An 18,023-nucleotide genomic window follows, 5' to 3' on the forward strand; every position below is an offset into this window, starting at 1 on the left:
TACTTTATGAAGTTGTGGGTTTCGATCACTGAATCATGCAATCTAGGATGTAACAAAACACAATTGTTCTTAAGTAGAAAATAAAACCAAGTCTGGAAATATTCACTGTTGATTTTCTTTGAATGGTACCACTGCTAGTATCGCCCTTTTCAAGAAAAAGCGTTGATTTCTTAGTTCTCAGTCGCGTTGGAAATTTGAGTAAAGTATAAACTTCAAATCGATTCAAAAAAAAATTCGATTTTTTTTGGCTCAGTACAATATATAACCCCTTTAAGAAAATTCAGTTTTCCCACCACAATATAGATATTTTATTAACAATAATTCGTAATTCGTTGGTATGTCTATTTTATGGGCTATTTTTTCGCTTTCCCATTGATTTGGTTTGAGATTTCTAGCACTGATGTTGTCCTATGCTGATTTGAGCGATTCTCTGAGTCCTGCCACTATCCCATGTAGTATGTGTTATCAAAAACATCGCGAAGCATCAAGTTCTAAATGTTCTCATACGATATAATATCCGAAGAGTGATAAGAGTTATAAGAAATGTCTCATCACACTGTTAGGTGGATTAAACTCGTTTTTTATGGATCATTCACTGTTTTATAGATTTTTAGTTTTGTTTTATGGAATATGGACAACTTTTTTATGGATCGTTTTTCAATTTTTTATGGATCATTTTTGTTGTTTTAGCGGCGCAAACTTAGGGTTGCCCACTAATAAACAAGAACCATATGTTAGCTGCGAACAAATTGGTCATTATGGAGACCAAAGTAACCAAGTAAGTGTGAATTGCGCTATAAACAATAAAGGAAGCGCAAATAACAATTCAATAAATTATGATAAAAAAATACAATGACTTCGAACGGTCGGTCATAATGTCGGAGAAGGGTAATAATCCAGTTCAGATGTTACCTGATGAAAATGAGATATTGCATCAGCAAGAAAAGTTTGCACTACCACAGATTTAGAGAAAGTGCATAATGAGAAGAAATAAATTTGACAGATAATGAAGGTCAAATGGAAGTAAGGGATAATGAAACGCCCACAATGATAGCGCATGAATGCACAATTTTAGTTGGGGAAGCGTACCAAACAGAGCAAGCGATCACGAATAATAATGTTGAAACTCATGATGATGAGAAAGTTAGTGAAACGATAAATATTGTTGACTTAGAAGAAGAGAGCGACAATAATTATGTTACATGTACGGGAAAAATTTCTGAGGATGAACAAGAACACAACGAAGAAAGATGCATAAATAGTGTGATCCCAGAATGCGGATCAGAAAATATAACGGAAGTTCAACATGTTAATGGCATTGATAAAAGCCCGTTGAGGGAAAATAACTACATTGGATATAATTATGGGAATTATGTCAATGACGAAAATTCCTTAGACTCCGGTTTTAAGGAGCAAACCGGAGAAAACGATAACGACTAACCAGTATAGCTTAGCTGAAGGCGAAAGCAAAAGTAATCAGTTACGGGGTGATGACCGAGCTGTGAAATCCTTAGTGGCTACATAGTCGAGCCATATAGAAAAAAGGCTTTTCCACCGATGGAAAGTGAAAGATTCTCCAATAGTCCACACCTTGTGGAAATTTAATGCCGTTAAGAAAACTGTATATGGTTGGGCAATTGTGTGTACATATTTATTTTATCTATGTATTTATACAATAGTTGCAAATACATATAAATATACTTGTTTCATTTAAATGACACTAGAAATAAATGACAAACATAACGAACGAAAGATAACACATCATACAAAGACAAGATTTAATTGAGGCAAGCATAAAGAATTGTTCAGAAGTATTAGATAAAAACCAGTTTTAATCCACCTAGCGGTGTAATTGTGCCTTTCTCAATCATGAACACGAGAATGTTTGCGTTGTTTATATTCATTAAAAGCTTTCAAATGCATATATTACATTTTATTATTATACATGACATGACAACTATATACAAGAAAAGAAATCATTATTCGAGTTCTAAAATTTTGTAAAAGAAAAAACAGCTACATTAATATAAAATTGAAAAACCTGTTTTAATCCACCTAGAGGTGCAATTGTGCCTTTCTCATTTCTCCAAACTATGATTTAATAGCTGGTTCGTACAATATAACATTATGGAAATGTCTTTTATTCTTATAAGAGCACCTTTTTGCATTCATCGTGGTATCGGTTTGAATCGGAGTTTTCTATGTGATCGCACTCCACAACCCGTAACTCCGGAGCCGGAAGTCGGATGGAGATGGAATTTAATATCCGGGGGAGGAACACCTTTCATTTGAGACTAAGTTGATCAAATCGGTCTAGCCATTTTCGAGAAACCAATATAACCGTTATTCTGAATTTGGATGCTTCCGGATCCGTCGATGGTGGCCAGTGTGGCCAAAGAGACTTTGAATGACTGTTGGTGACCTACATCTACAAGTTCATCAGTTGTAACCTTTCATTTAAAATCAAGTTTGTCAAAATCGGTTCAGAAAATTCCGAGGAACCGATGTGGACAAATCAACAAATTTTGTTTTGTAACCATACCCTTCAACTCGTAATCCGGAACAAGATGTCGGTTGAAAATGAAATTCAATAGCAACCTATGGGAACATCATACCTTTCATTTGAATCTTAGTTTGTAAAAATCGGTTCAGCCATCTCCGAAAAACCGATGTGGACATTTTTTTAACAAATCCGCACATACACACACATACATACATACATACATACAGACATACAGACATACATACATACATACATACATACATACATACATACATACATACATACATACATACATACATACATACATACATACATACATACATACATACATACATGCATACATACATACATACATACATACATACATACATACATACACACATACATACACACAGATATTTTGCGATCTCGGCGAACTGAGTCGAATGTTATATGAGACTCGGCCCTCCCGGCTTCGGTTTGAAAGTTGGTTTTTGGAGCAATTGCATAACCTTTCTATATGAGAAAGGCAAAAGAATAATATTTAATTAGCTTAATCAGCATGAGTTAAATATTATCTTCATGTGATTATATTTTGAAATGTTGGTGGAATGGGTTTGAAAGTGGAGGGAATGGGGGGTTAGTAGAGTGGGAGTGGATGATGCGTCAGAAATCTTTCATCTTATTTCGGTATACGGGGTGGATGAAGGAAATGCGGGCGTGAAGGTGGTCCAAGGGGAGGTGAGTGATGAAGGAGGGAGGTGTAAGGGCAAGGCGGGGGAGGGGCGGCGACGCAATACGCAACTGCATATTTTGCCTTCCATTTGAGACTTGGTTTGAGAAAATCGGTTCAGTCATCACCGAAGAACCGATGTGACTTTAATTGTGGAATATGCCCGGAATTTCGGACTTCCGGAATCGTCCATAGTGGACAATATATTCAAAGAATGTTTGATTGGCAATCAGTGATCTAGATCTGCGATTAGAAGTAATTTGGTGACCATTTCAATCGTTTTTAACCTCTGCGGTGTTACGATTGTACTGATTTATATGAGAAATTTCAGTGAAACCTTACTAACCATCCTGTAACTCCGGAACCAACAGTCAGAACCGAATGAAATTCAGAAGCAGTCAATGGCATTACTGTATCTTTCATTTGAAATCAAGTTTGTAAAAATCGATAGAGAATTCGTTGGGGAATGGGTGTGATATTAGCTTAGGAACTTGGCGGGTTCCTCGGGGGCGTCATGAACCGTCATAGGTGGCCAATGTGGTCAAAACTGCTTTGATTGATCATTAGTGATCCAGACCCGCAAACTAGAGTAATGTTACATCAATTTTAATATGTTTAACATCATTTGAACATCATGGTGGTACCATTTTATATGGGAATTTGCTGTGTGACCGCAGTCTTCAACCCGTAACTCCGGAGCCGGAAGTCGGATCAACTAAAAATTCAATAGCAGCTTATGGGAGCGTTATACCTTTCAGATGAAAGTAAGTTTGCGAAAATCGGTTCAGCCATCTCTGAGAAAATTGTGTGAGTTTAAATGACACACACACATACACACACACATACACACACACACATACACACATACATACACACACAGACATTTGCCGATCTCGACGAACTGAATCGAATGGTGTATGACACTCGGCCCTCCGAGCCTCGGTTAAAAAGTCGATTTTTACAGTGATTGCATAGCCTTTCTTTATATGAGAAAGGCAAAAAGGTGCGAAATCGGCAAAGTCCCAAAAAGTAAATTCTCATAAAAAAAAATTTCGAGATAACATAAAATCTCGACGTTTCATGCATTTTAAAGATGTTTTGCATCAAAAATACGAAGTCGATTTCTGAAATTTCATGGGGTCCCCCCCAAAATTTGTTGAGTTCCGGCTCATATGGGAATTTCATATGTGACCGGACGGTTCAGTCTATATTTCCGGAACCATAAAAGCGATCCGTGCGTTTATAGACATCTATGGGGATAATATAGCTATCATTTGGGAATAAGTTTGTGAAAATCGGCCCAACTGTTTCCGAGAAAAATAAAATAAATTTGCTAGTTTTGAAAGATGGCCACTTTTCCCGGGCACTTCCGGAACCGTCTATGGTGGTCAATGTAGTCAACGAAAGTTTGTTTGACTGTCGGTGACCTAGAACAGCAAATTTAAGTTATTTGAGAGACATTTCAGCGAAATTTTTACCTTTTTTGCTTTCATCGGAGTATCGGTTTGAATCACAATTTGCTATGTGATCGCACGCCACAACCTGTAACTCCGGAACCGGAAGCCGGTTCGGGATAAAATTTAATAGCCATTTACGGGGACACATCATCTTTCATTTGAGACAGAGTTAAGTTGATTCGGTCTAGCCATCTCCGAGAAACCGATGTGACTGTTATTCTGAATTTTGATACTTCCGCCAGATCTTCCGGAACCGATGATGGTGGCCAATGTGACCAAAAAGACTTTGAATGGCTGTTAGTGACCTAGTACTACAAATCGAAACACATTTTGGAAAAAAATTCACCATTATACATTCAATTTATTAAAATCGACATTTTCTACGTGATCGTACTCATCACCCTGTAATTCCGGAACCGGAAGTCGGATCCATTAAAAATTCAATAGCAGCCTATGGGAACGTTGCACCTTTCATTTGAGACTAAGTTTGTGAAAATCGGTTCAGCCATCTCTGAGAAAAGTGAGTGAGCTTGTGTTCGCGTACACACACAGACGCACATACACACATACATACACACATACATACGCACACAGACATTTGCCAAACTCGACGAGCTGAATCGAATTGTATATGTCACTCGGCTCTCCGGGCCTCCGTTAAAAAGTCGGTTTTCAGAGCAATTGCAAATACCTTTCTATTGAGAAAGGCAAAAAAGAGTAGTGTCTGTCAAAAAGAGCAATTTAAAATATAAAGCCAGTGGAAAATCTTTTAATTATTGAAGAATCAAGAAGACAGTCATAGAAAATATGGGTTAAAATAAATTTTGCAGCGTTAAGTACACGCATAATTTAAATACATGAAAAAAGCAATCGAAGGGAAGGTTGCGAATAAGATATGGTCAGAGTCTGAGAAACCTGGACCGAACTATGAATAAACAGAGGAGCCAGAGTCAAAGTACCTGAGCCGAACACATTGTATAAAATGAAAACATAAGAAGGCCTGAGTCATAGAACCAGAGCCGAAATGAAAGTAGAGAGCCTGAGCCAGGGTCAAGAGAACCAGAGCCAGAGCAAAAATATTGATCATTGAGAGATTGGAGTTAGAACAATCTATAAAAAAAAATTTATGAAAACGGAAAAACATGCCAGAAGCGGTAAATTTATCACAAATTGCAGTCGAGACAGACACTGCAGAAATAATATATTTGAAAACATGTTATAGGACAGGGATTAAAACATGAATATAAGGAAACACGATTACTAAATCAAACTGAACAAAAGAGAAATGACAAATGGAATGCAACGACCAAAGACACATGGAAAAAATAATACAAATATCTGAGGGAAAACAACACATACGCAACGACGAAAAACAAATGAAAACAAATATGTATAATTTATATAATGAAAGATACAACACTCTCGATAGAAGTGAAATATTATTTCTCTTTTTTTACTCACCTAAGACATTTTTTCAAAGCAAGAAAACAAATATTTATGATAAACGCAAGCAAAAGATTTTTTCATGGAAGGGATCTTATATTTTTAAGGTTTTATAAAGTCGCGCATCAGTCCACCTCGGCAATTGCAATTTTCAGATACTTTCTAGGATCGATAGAGTTGATTATAGTACGTAAATTTCAGCGTACTTTTCTTTCATAACCGCATAGTTGGCAATGCCATGTATCTCCTTTCAGGAATCTAAGTCTTTATTTACAGAAACTCTCCTGGGTCAACCTCAATTGGATACGGGGAGATGTCGAAGCAACATACACGAAACCACAATAGACAGGAAGGAAGGCAACCAAGTATTCCGACGAAATACTTACCTCGCTTCGACAAATGTTGTTGACACAAAACATTTGGAAAAAAATACTATGAACAAAAAGTTATATTATGGAAATTATTATGAAAAGAATACAATTACAAAAAAAACACAACTCGAACATAACACAAAAAATACATTATCCATCTCGAGTCTAAAAAAATATTACAAAAAAGAAATTTACTTAAAACGAGCACAACAGGCAAAAGAACTCGAAATTATTAAAACGAGCAAAGTAAGCAAAAGATCTCGAACAAAAAGAACCACATCTGGGGAAATAGAAGGAATTGGGGGCAGGGGGGTAGATAGGAAGATTGCTAAATCGAGTAGGTTTCCATTTTAAATAAACTACAAACAAAAGTAATTTCATATATGACGACAAATTGTAAAGAGTAAAGTAAATAATTGAAAACAAACAGGAATCGAAATAATTAAATAAATATAGTAAATTACAAGTTGAGAATGAAGATAACACAAAAAAAATAAGTATGTTTATATCTTTAACACAATAATAATCTATAGCAGTCAAATTATCAAAACGTCTGTTGACGAAAATAATAATGACTAAACATAGGAGATTTTGTACAAAGTAGAAGCAGAAGTCCAGAGTAGTGTGTGCCCTGGGGAGACGGTAGTCGCGAGACCTACCAAACGCGTTCGACAAGGATGGATTTGGAAAGAACGGTTGTAGGTGGTGACGGGAAGAAGATGGAGGGGATTTCGGAGGTAGAAGAATGGGTAAACTACGGAGGAAACTGGACAACCTATAGTTAACGAGAAATTCGATAAAGCTGAGAGTCGAGTATTGACAACGAAGGCTAGACATGGATCAGCCTAAACCAAAGACAAAGTCGGATCAAGCAAACCCGAGCTGTGTGCATGAAAATAGCGCCGCAGTAACCCACAATAAATATGGCCTGAAGGTAGCAAGCAATCAGTCAAATATCCCGGATAAGCCAAACGTTGAGGGAGAAATCATTGTCGACAAATACGTAAAGGACGTCGATATCAATGTAATCGATCGAGGGTTGGTACAACAAATGAATTCTAACCAGAATCGAGGAAATCAGCAACATGAGATAACAAAAGTGAACAACGTGGACGGAGAAGACAGAATCGAAACAATATGTATGTGCAAGCAACCATAGCCCAAGGGGACAACAATCTGTAGGCAAAGAAGGATGTCACTTCTCAACCGATTGAAAGTATCCTACCGCACGAGGGACCCGAAATCTGAATTCCGAGAACCGCTACGCAACCGAGTCAAGGAGCCGAGAGTGGAAGTAACGTTTGTAACCCGTCAGGGTAACAATTTAGCACTGGGTGGAAATATACCTTTTTTACGTATACACTCCGTAGAGTGTATTGTTTACGTAAAATTATGCTCACCACTGTTCCATATGATCGTTCGCTTTTTACGTTAAATTTTGTTTATATTTTTGTTTGTGAACGATTTTGTTAGATCAGATAGGTGTAGTAATTTTTGTTAAATATTTGTATATTAATAACATAGGGTTTAGTCAGGTAACCGCTCTCCTCTCGCTGCGAAAAGTGTGCGGACTATGCTGTACCATAGCGATGACAGCTATGCGGGATGTGCGTTTTTTTTGGTGTTGGTGATGGTGGAGTGAAAAAGGCGGCCATCGAGATAAGCCAGAAAGTGACGAACCACGAAATTAAACAGACGTCCGTGAAGAAGTTTTTTCGGGACAGTTTCCCGCCACGTTTAACCAGTGAGGTGAAGTGCGCGCGTGTGACAGATAAAAGCCTGTCGAAAAGTGCCGGCTCGTGGTTCGGGCACAGTAGTAAGTGTGGTGCTGGATCGCCGTCGGGGGAAGCTAATTACCAAGGAGCTTTCGCTTCCCCGGCTAACCGCAAAGGATCCAGACGCACCAATCCGCCCTCGCTGGGAAGGATAAGCCGAACGAGCCTTGCTCTCCTTTCCAGCTAATAGCCAAGGAGGGCGAAGCAGGGTGGACAACGGCTCCCCCTGGGAAGAACACTGCGGTGTCTTCCGGGATTCTTTGCGGGGAGCAAAGAATCCGGTGATTCGTCACCACCGTCGCTAGGGAGGTTCCGACAAAGGAGCAAAGCTCACCTCCCTAGCTAATTGTTAAGGACCGCTGCCGGAGCAGCCAACGTAAACTAGGAGAACTCGGCCGTTGCTGTCCCGGCCGGTCGGAGGAAACCGCCCGCCTATCCGCCCGCAGTAGCAGTGTACAGTGAAGGGAGAGTAGGTGAAAATAAAACACGGTAAAATTTAATTTATTTGTTTTTCCTTTTTGTTTGTTGTGTTACGAAAATCCGAAATTCTGTAGAGGCACCTAGGCCGCCCTGAAAAGAAGGGTTCGCCGGGCAAACAAGAACCCGAGTAGTGGGCAAACCCCTACTTACACGTTTGGAAGCTGGAAGAGGTGCACACTAAAACCATCGTAAGGTTACAATGTTAAAAGAAAAATGAAAAGACTATGACCAGAAAACTGTAAATATTCTTCCCTTTTGCTAATAGTGAATACGAAACATAATTTTTGTAATGGCAATCTTAGGAATTAGGATACAAAAGACTTTTTACCTAATTTAAAAGTAACCCGCGCAATCGTCTTGATGATGCGTCTCTCCGAGGCAACATCAAGCTCAGTAAGTAAGGGGGCATGCAGAGTCCCTAATTTTCACCGGTTTCAATCCCGGTAATATTCAATCATCATTTGCCCATCTCTTGGATGCTCGATTCCTTAAGTTAAATTGCATCATAAAGACTTAGCCTTAAGCTAAGCAAGTTTCATTGACTCTGCGCTTTGCATACGCGAAGGCAATGTTTAATGATAACAAAGTTGTTTGTTTACGCCGCGACCCTACCGTAGCAGGGGCATGGCATTACCTCGGGAAACGACCCATTGTTTTTAATTCAATTGGCTAGCGACCGACAGCTCAAGTGAGAGCTTTACAGATGCTTTCAAGAACTTCGTGCTGGCTCAAGGAATTGTCGGTGTCGGGGGAAATTCCTCCGTCGGAGGAAGATGAGTTGATCGTTGGGGACTATCCAAGTAGATCGTGATAAGGCCGGGAGCTGAATGACTCACAGAAACATGAGTTAAATGGCTCAATGAATCAGCAGCTAATTCGCTCACGGGGATGAGAGCTAAACGGCGATGGAGACAATAAGCAAGAGAAGAGTCGAGAGTTAAATCAAAGCTCAGCTCGAGCTCAGGTCGAGCGAGGCTCCGAGATAGAGCAGAAGAAAGAGCTGCGACGAAACCCCCCACGAAGTAATACGATGATGTAGTTCCGTGGGGAAGAAGGGCTAAAAAGTAAGGAATGTTTTTAATGGTTTGGCACTGAGTCGTGAGTCCCACACAGTGCCAATACACTACAGGCCAAGCTTTTTTAACGTTACTATATAAAACACACACACAGAGTCTTTCCGATCTCGACGTCAGTTCGTCGTCGAATGATAAAAGAGATTGGGCCCTGCGGGCCTCGGATAAAAATTCCGACCGATTGCATAACCTTTCTACATGAGAAAGGCAAAGCCTTCCTATATCAGAATTTCAGCTTTCGCTGTATCAAACTAACATTTGAGAACACTTGAACAGTTGTGTTTCATTCTATTCTCTACATACAGAGTTTAACAATATGTAACATCTTTTGTTCCTTCCAAATTATTGGGATCATTTTGTCGAGTTTGACAACGCTAAATCACTGTAAGCTGACATACAAGTAAAGTTTTCAACTTGTTTAAGAAAGGTAAACTGTAGCTTTGAAATGACAACAGCAAGTAGCAACTTGCCACTGGTCGGCGCTTCGATCGGCCAGCAATCGCTATACGGGACTTGTATGCAAACTTGGGTACAATGGTGACTCACACATGAGAACCTGTATGCGATGGTAATTTTCAACGTATTTTCATTTAAATGTTTACACAGGTTTTTCGGGAAAGTTTGTTCTAGTTTATATGTCTGTTCTCTGTGGCTAAACTGACAACAAAATACGATTCATGCCAAAATTGAAGTTTTTCAATTGATTAAACTTATTTTTACTCGTTATGATTTTCAATCCAAGGTATCTGAATAGCGTGATAATATATAGAAATTCATTACAATGTAAATTTCTATATATTATCACGCTATCACAATTCATAACCGTTCAATGTACACGCAGAACTTTTTTTATGAATCGATAGCATACTTTTCTATCTGCCTCTCGTTTCTTCTGTTGTAAATTTTATGCATTGGACATATTCGGTCTATCCACTCATTGAATGCAAGAAGTTTATGCATGAAAATGCATAAAAATCACAGCAGAAGAAAATAGACAGGAATAGAAAGTAAGCATATTTTTGTTTCTCAGTGTACTAATCACTTTATTTGTTAAAATGATGCGAAATAACCCATGTGGTCAAGGAAAAACAGGCAGCACAACTATACGAACATCGATTTACAACTATAGGAAGACTAGTGCCAATATTGGCTTCCTTTTAACGTTTTGAAAAAAAAATGTAGGTTTAACTTACATACACGGATTTTCCTAAATCATAGATTTGAACAGCTTTCATATGAATACAACAGAGCATATAAAAGTAAATTTGAGTTAGTTTACTATTAAAATAGCTTAAGCGTTGGCGTAGCTCATCCACTACTGGTTAAACTCCACTATACAGATAAAGAATTACCCTTTGCAACGTAGTAGGAATTTTGCCCCACCCATGAAAATCGATCAAAATATATATATATTTATATATATATATATATATATATATATATATATATATATATATATATATATATATATATATATATATATATATATATATATATATATATATATATATATATATATATATATATATATATATATATATATATATATATATATATATATATATATATATATATATATATATATATATATATAAGATCAGTTTTGTGTAACTTGTAGGAGGCGTATTCTATCTTGAAAAATACTTACCCTGATATTAAAATGAGATTTTCCATGTTCGCTAGTAATCTCCAAAACACTGCATTTTGACAAGGACAAGTGGCACGCATACCGTATGCGTATGTATATATCATCAAAACATTAAACTTATTTTCAAAACATCACAAAGCAGTAAATCACTTCCAGATGGTGTTAACTCCAAAAATAATTTGTGAAAATTCGAGCGAACAATGTTAGCTGCAGTGTTGCGGAAACTGCCCTGGAACGCAAATTTTAGCGACAGAACTAATGAGTATTCTTAATAACGGTAATATTGAATCATTAAAATTCAAACAATGCCGTCAAGTAGAAAGATGCATTATGGACTTAGTTGAAATGGACACACAAGAATTTATTGATACTTTTCTAGAAAAACTATTCAATATATTGCCGCATAACTTTATAGCTGAGCAACAAGCAAAATACTTGAAACACATCAAAAGCAATTTGAAAGCTATAGAATGCATCATTATCTGTGATTTTTCGGAGAATTACTCTTTCGTGTGCAGGATGCAGTTCAAGGAGTTCATTGGGTAAACGCTCCATGTATTATTCACCCTTGTGCTATTTATTTTAAAGACGAAGAATCGGACGATTTGAAGTTTACTAGTTTTATTGCAATTGCTGACTTCACTAAACATAATCATGTCGCAGTTCGTTTATTTTTGACTCATTGTTTAGCGTCCATAAAGGTAAATTGCCAGCCTTACAACAGATTTACTTTTCCTCAGATGGATCAGGAAGCTGATACAAAAATAAGATGATGGCTTAATTTGTGCAACATGAAAAAGATTTTGGCATTGATGCCGAATGGCATTTTTTCGCAACTTGTCATGAAAAGGGTCCTTGTGATGCTTTGGGAGGAGTATTGAAACGAAACGCTGATTCAAAAATATACTATCAGCTCTTTTCAGAATCAGAATACAATAAAATGGAAAAAAAGTTAAAAAATCGTTATACACGTGTAAAGCAAATTTCGGGAACGCAGTCATTCCATAGTTTGAAGCCTCAAAATGAAAACTATAGGGGATACCGGGGCTAGCTGGCGGTGTTTTCAGTTTCCATTTTTTACCGCTTTGATTTTGGTAGATCTTGCAAAATAGACCACGTTGCATGAAAGGGCAGACTGTTGGCAACATCACTGAATTTTATGAAAATGTTTGATATATTGTCTTCATTTCTAAAGGCAAAAATATGTGACGCGGAAAAGCCGCCAACTTATCCCAGCCCCGGGGTTCATTGTTTAGCTTTCATATGGGGTAATTTGGCGGAATGCCAGAAAATAACCAATCAAATGGATATTCGATTACATCAGTGGTCCTTATGAAATGTGCCGATTGTCTTTTCAATAAAACTGTATATTATTCGACCCTTTTCATTATATTTCAGTCTCAATATCCCGTCATTTTGACTTCGACGTGTACTCCATATTTGAAAGCAAAAATTCGAAATTCTTCAGACAATTGGCAGAAATAATTGTCTCCTGCATTGACGAGAGACACAAAAAAGCTACTCTTACTTTGGGCTGAATTCTACAAATGAAAATATTTGATGACTATTTTTGCCCTGAACATAGTACTACCAACTTGCCCCGTGTGCGTCACCACCAACTTACACCAACCGCATATATTATAAAAACGCTTTTAATCCACCTAACAGTGCTTAGACATACAAACGAATTATTACTAATGCTCTGTTAATAAAATATCTAAATTCCTCAATCAATGCATTGTGGTGGGAAAACTGAATTTTCCTGAAGGGGTTATGTATATTGTACTGAGCCAAAAAAATCGATTTTTTTTAATCGTCCTGAAGTTTATACTTTACTCAAATTTCCAACGCGACTGAGAGCTAAGAAATCAACGCTTTTACTTGAAAAAAGCGATACTAGCAGTGATACCATTCAAAGAAAATCAACAGTGAATATTTCCAGAATTGGTTTTATTTCCTATTTAAGAACTATTGTGTTTTTTACATCCTAGATTGCATGATTCAGGGATCGAAACCCAAAACTTCATGAAGTATTTGAAATTAATAAATTAAAATTTGTGTTTGCTATTGAAATTGACAAAATGATAGTATATATAGTATATAGCCCCTTTGGCGATTGTTTACTTTTTCGGTCCCACCTATCAGCATTGAAGTATCGCCCTTACGTTTTTTTACAATACCAATTTTACAATTGGTGGGGGTTTGGTGAAAATCGATCTTACTGTCCAAACGGCATAATTCCGAAACCGTAATTTTTGAGGTTTTAAAATTATGCAGAATTAATTTTTCAGAAAATAGTAAAAGAGTTCGTGTCTTTAGCGAATTTGTTGAGACTTTTTTGTAGTCATGAATATTAACCTGAGAAAATTCACCATAAATACTTCTTGGACGATATACCGTCAAAATTATTTTATTAAATGATGCGCTGTTTTACGCTTGTAAAACTCATCGAAAATACTTAACCTCCGAATTTGGTGGTTTCAAAATGTTATCTTGACCTTAAATTACTGTTTTTGAACATTTGACCTATTCATATAATTGGTCATACAACAAAAATCAAATTCTCATCAAAATCGATCAGGACCTGCTAGAGTCGAATGGAAATCATCATTTTTCATAAATTTCTCTCTACATTCGGAAAGTGTTATCCTCGTTATTAATCATATTACGTTTTCGTCTCAACTCGACGCATTCCCAAAAAGCTAGGAGTGGGTAATGTCCGGGACATAACAGCGGTTTAGACGTAGGACTAAACTTGGGCATATCATATGACATTCATGGATAATTTCTCGCCAAACATATGATTACGGCTTAAAAGCCAACTGTCAAAATTCTCTTTGAAAGGACAAACCGTTACTGGCTAAACACAGTTCCTAGCAGTTAATGTAAGAGAACACTTTTTTCTTTTGTTTACTACCAATATCTGTGAGTAACAGTTTGTCCGGAATTTCCTTTCAAAGAGAATTTTGACAGTTGGCTTTTAAGCCTTAATCATATGTTTATCGAGTTTTGAACCAATCTTCAGTGATTGGGACTATGAACTTTTTGAATGAATGTTTACAGGATTTAATTTGATAAACATTTGCTTATATGAATCACTGGTAAATGTACAGCAGAATTGACAGGCGCAAACTCAATGTAACTTTCTAATTCAATTCTTTCTCCATTATGTTTTCATCCTAATAAGAACGGTTTGCAGATAACTATTTTTGGTGATACCAGACGAGAATCCTTTCTAACGATTCGATCCTTGGCCGAATTCGCTTCTGCTGCGTACATACATGAACATTCCCCTTTCGCAGCTCACGTCGAATGTGCATTGTATATCGCAATGCGATCTCTTTTATAAACTTTTTAGTGCAGATGGAAGTCCATCCCTCTGTGCGACAAATGGAAATATTTTCATCATTATTTTTGGTGTGGCTTTCGCCAATGTTCTTGAAAGATTTGCAAAAACTTACGAGTTTGTAGATTAATTAAATATTTGCTTATATTATGATTCACTGATAAAGGTTCAGAATTAACAAACTCAATACAAGTTAATAAAAGGAACATAATAATTAGATTCTTTTTCCATTATGTATTCGTCCTAATAAGGACGGTTTGCAGATAACCATGGCGCAAATCCTTTTAATTGATGGCTACCGCTACCGGAAAATAAGCACCAACAATTCTTTACAAGTATTTTGTTAGTGCTGAAAAGGACTGTCAGCAACATTGGAGACAAGTTAATTTACTTCTTGCCGGCGGTTATTTTTCTTCGTGGCAGCTTTCTTGGTAGGTTTGGCTGCCTCCTTTGGTTTAGGAGTCTTCGGCTTGTTCGCTGCCGTCTTCGATGCTTTCGTGGCAGTTGCTATCGCATTGGCATTTTTGGCAGCAGCCTTTGGCTGTTTAACCTTCTCATCACCACCTCCACCAATGTTTTTCTTCTTTCCCGTGGCAGTCGATTTAGTTGGTCGTCCGATGCAGCGTCCTAATGGGTGATTTAACACGCACGTCCATTCTGCACTGCGTCTTACGCACGTCTGGCTTTGAGAAAAGTTGTGACACATATTTATAGGTTCTATCAATAATGTTTATTCGCTTTTAAAGTAGTTTCTGAACTATTTAAACGCGTTTTCTATAGCAAACAACGTATAGGTTGCAAGCGATGAACGTTTTCCTTCCGATTTATGAAATAAGATTGGCGATGCGTTTAGTAAGAGGAAAGTTATTAAGGTTCAAAGTGCCCGTAACGTTTGTGTTTTGGAAATATTGAAATGACACCCAGTATAGTAAAGAAAGACGTAAGTCCTACGTCAATAAAAACCTGTTTTAATCCACCTAATGGTGCAATTGTACTTTTCTCATTTGTTCAGACTACGATTCCATGGCTGGTTATTAGACCTCTCAACATTTTGAAAAAGTTTTGAAATATACATGGGTCAGCTCAAATTTTTGTTTTAGGTGTGAATTTAAAAACTTTCGCCAAAAATGGCTTCATTTGGACTTGATTTAGAGGTGTCTCCAATCAAAAATCGTATTTTTGCTATGTTTCCATAGGAAGATCACTTACAATCTGATTTAATAGGTTCTACACGCCCACATATCATCAAAGGTTGTTCCTTAGGCATATCTTAACATGTTTTAACAGGTGAACATAGCTCTAATCGTAATAGAAAATTTGTTAACTGGATTTTCATATAGAAAAGTTGATCAAAACTAAGGAAAATTAGTGGTATTTTTTCTTGGTTTAGGCATTCTATATATATATATATATATATATATATATATATATATATATATATATATATATATATATATATATATATATATATATATATATATATATATATATATATATATATATATATATATATATATATATATATATATATATAAATATATATATATATTCGGACATCTAAGTAGCAAATCGCCCTTTTAGGTGGATAGATTTTGGTGCCATAAAAGTTTCATTTACACCACTCAATGGCAGCGCTAGGTGACGATTTGTAAACCTCTACATTGTTCCATCCTTTTACAATGTAAGGGTAATTCGGACCTCTCTACGGGGCAATTCAGACCGTCATTTTTTCTTTAAGATTTTTACAATGGAATTATGTTTACTTATGATTTAGTTACAAGAGATACTCCTTAAGAAGCAAAAAAAATAAATTGCCTTACAAAAACTTAATCTGGTATGTCACAGCTGTCGATTGGCGGCCCATGTTTTTTCTTTGCTGTGGCGTGTGCAATGGTGAGTGCAGCCGCAAGCCGCTGAACTGTGGTTGACGGAACAGGGAGTCCGAATAGCCCCGTACACTCATATCGCTCAAAAGTGGTAAGCGTCTCGAAAATATCTCTGTTTTCACACAAACAAAAATCATTCCATAAAATGGGAGCCTCAAGCTTTCCATAACACTTACCTTTTATTTTCACTTTTATTTGTTGCTTTAATCACGGTTTTCCATTATAATGATTTTTGTTTTGAGAATTGCAAAACGACGAAACACGTTGTATCTCCTTTCTACAAAGAACAAAGAATCAACTTCAGCTCTCAAAATCAATGTTTCAGAATAGCGCTTCCACGAATATGTACGATAGTCAGAAAGTCTTGCTATTTTCTGAGAAATCTGGAGGTCGGAATAACCCCCACTGTCTTAATAGCCCAGTGTTCCCCTATATATATATATATATATATATATATATATATATATATATATATATATATATATATATATATATATATATATATATATATATATATATATATATATATATATATATATATATATATATATATATATATATATATATATATATATATATATATATATATATATATATATATATATATATATATATATATATATATATATATATATATATATATATATATATATATATATCAGTAGTATTAGTGAACAGTATTACCAACTAACGAGTCAAATGTATAACCAATAGATGAAATTCCTCAGAACTGAACTTTTATACACAAACTATATTAGTAATGTTAATGTCGTTTGCAAGAACACATAGAGCATCACCCAATTAAATGCGCATGTGCACACATTCCCTGGTGATGCCAATAAAGATAAAATGACAGTTCAGCGAGCTTTCCCAGTGCGACAAAAAAGGTGAATCGAGCTTTACCACAGTGTACTATATTTGTTATTGATATTTCAAGCCATTGACTTATCCATGTGCAGTTGTGTTAGTGCGAGATTGAGGTTAAATCGGATGGAACTATTGCCAAATGAGGTTAAATCAGATGACGAGTCGCGTTACATGTATGTTGTCTGTACACATTGAAACTGTGTTGGTGTTCTAGACGTCAAATAAGTCAATTAGAGCGAAACAAAATGTGCGTTTCTATTAAGATTTTTGACAGCTTTTTTACAACCACAGATGAAAAGCCAACCTAACTTCTTTGGTGTGACTTTACATCTGTAAATGTAAATGAGCTGTCAGAAATCTTAATAGTTGTCGAATGATTCGCCTTCTCGCTGTTTTAACTTTTCGGGTTTTTTCCTTTTTCATTATTAGTTTGAACAAGCGTTACCAGATATACCGATTTAT

The 18,023-nt window shown here is 36.4% G+C and overlaps 1 protein-coding gene across 5 annotated transcripts in view; it reads right to left on the reverse strand.

Annotated features, from left to right (window-relative positions):
- Positions 1-17,519, reverse strand: part of LOC131683143 (glutamate [NMDA] receptor subunit 1) — a 1,648,542-nt gene extending 1,631,023 nt beyond the window's left edge. For 3 of the 5 annotated variants that reach the window (XM_058964975.1, XM_058964974.1, XM_058964971.1), the window contains exons 1-2: positions 17,379-17,519; positions 16,871-16,971 (exon numbers count right to left, since the gene is read on the reverse strand). The gene's annotated coding sequence lies outside the window, so the exon portion shown is untranslated. Of the gene's footprint in view, positions 1-16,628; positions 16,807-16,870; positions 16,972-17,378 lie in introns of all 5 variants that reach the window. The other 2 variants (XM_058964972.1, XM_058964973.1) reach the window with 2 other exon arrangements.
- Between the last annotated feature and the right edge of the window lie 504 nt (positions 17,520-18,023).

The sequence above is a fragment of the Topomyia yanbarensis genome, chromosome 2, assembly GCF_030247195.1.
Source record: "Topomyia yanbarensis strain Yona2022 chromosome 2, ASM3024719v1, whole genome shotgun sequence".
Classification (NCBI taxonomy): Eukaryota; Metazoa; Arthropoda; class Insecta; order Diptera; family Culicidae; genus Topomyia; species Topomyia yanbarensis.